This window comes from Trachymyrmex cornetzi, unplaced genomic scaffold (assembly GCF_001594075.2).
Source record: "Trachymyrmex cornetzi isolate Tcor2-1 unplaced genomic scaffold, Tcor1.1 scaffold497, whole genome shotgun sequence".
Taxonomy (NCBI): Eukaryota; Metazoa; Arthropoda; class Insecta; order Hymenoptera; family Formicidae; genus Trachymyrmex; species Trachymyrmex cornetzi.
The window spans coordinates 1,248-3,031 of NW_017299803.1; positions in this window are offsets into that span (position 1 = coordinate 1,248).

Sequence of the window (1,784 nt, forward strand, 5' to 3'; positions counted from 1 at the left end):
GTTGCGCGGCGATGCATTGCATTGGCGTTATGCGTTTTTATAGTTTTCCCGCAGGTCTGCGGTTTTTCCCAACAGCTGCGTCAAGGTCAGTTGTTATCTTGATTATTCCTTACATCATGTTAACGGTGTTTTCTCGTAAAAGTGCATCTTGCATCGTTTTCGGCATTTATGTTTTGGCGCAGGCGCGGTATGCGCGGCGTTCGAACGCGACGGTTTCGGTGGCTTGGCCTATAGCTACACGCGCTTGTAGTTGGCACGTATTATATCGTTCGCTATATTCCGTTCTCGCGCTCGCTTGGTAAACGGACGGGGCGTTATATTGTAGGCGCACCGGACGTTACACCGAGCGTGCCTCTTTTGCTGCGTCCGACAGTTGCACCTCGGCTAAGCGAATTCTCGCTGCGTCAGCTTCCACGCAAAAATTGTAACAGTTTGAGCCAATGGTGAACTGGAGCACCTCCATGATCTTCATAACAGCAGATAGGCTATCGTTGAATGTGCATACAGCAACATCCGTTGCTATGTCAACTTTTTTATCGCTTGAAACATTCTTCGGTGCAATATTCCACAATATTCCACAAAATCGAATTAAAACATTCATTATTATTTTGAGTGTATCCACCCAAACAACGTTCGAGCAAATCGTCACGACTAAGATCTTCGTATATTGGTTTGATAGCGTTGAAAACTTCGATGGGTAGCGCTGGTTTATGTTTATAACGAATTTAAATTGTTTTCAGCACATGCTTTTTGCCACGAGCACCAAGAGTAGCGCCTTGAGGGCAGTTTCCGTGCTGCGGATTTTCGTCTGTCGAAAGTTTATGATAAAGGGTTGCCCAAATTTCTTTTTTTATATTTTTAACTGAATTTGCGTTTCGACAAATACTTAGGCCATAATATATTGTAAGTTCATCAATTAATTTGCCCGTTAATTTTCCTTTTCCGCCAAGGCTTTTCGTTGATTTTTTAAATTTCGTAAACGAGTTCCCATGCGTTTTTGAATATGAGCGATGCATTCTTTTTTCTTGACGATAATATCGACGTGAGGTTTTGCATCCGTTACGCCTTTAAATGTTGTGCTATCGCCATCACCTATGTAATTTGTATATTTAACGTCGTGCAGTTCGATCGAACGCTGAAACATCTCAAGTACGCCGTCCACTTCCATTTTTCCAGCAGAGCCACTGTGACTGCTTTGACAATTTTCTGCGTGCGTTGTCACCCATTCTTCATATTCAGCACTGTCGTCATGTTTTTCCCAATACTCGCACAATTTACAATACTTGGATTTTACGATAACGTCAATAACTTTAGCAGTATGGCAACTGATGAGCGTTACGATTCCGTATAAAGAAGAAAATCCGCGTTTTCGCCATGAGCCATCGCCTGAAACCATGATTCCATCAGTCTGTCCTTTTGTAATGCTTATCTCCTTTTCTTCTTTTGCTGCCTGTTTCATAGTCATAAAACGAACTGAATCTGTAGCTATTGCAATTGTTTGTACAATTGAGTCATAAAAAGAGTGAAAAATCGGAGCTGCCAAGTCCATGAAAGTACAGAACTTTTTCATTCCTTGTAAGCCAATGCCTAGTATTCTCATTACAAAAGTAATTCGTTTATTTATCTCGTAGCCGTTTTTTATGTATGGAGAGGATGAACAATATTTATCTTCACAATTTCCACAGGAAATAATTACTTTGAAACCTAATCCTCGCTTACTAGTCTCCGACAAAATCACGTCTTTGCCGCACGTTCTGCACACTAAACACGCCGAAATCGCACTT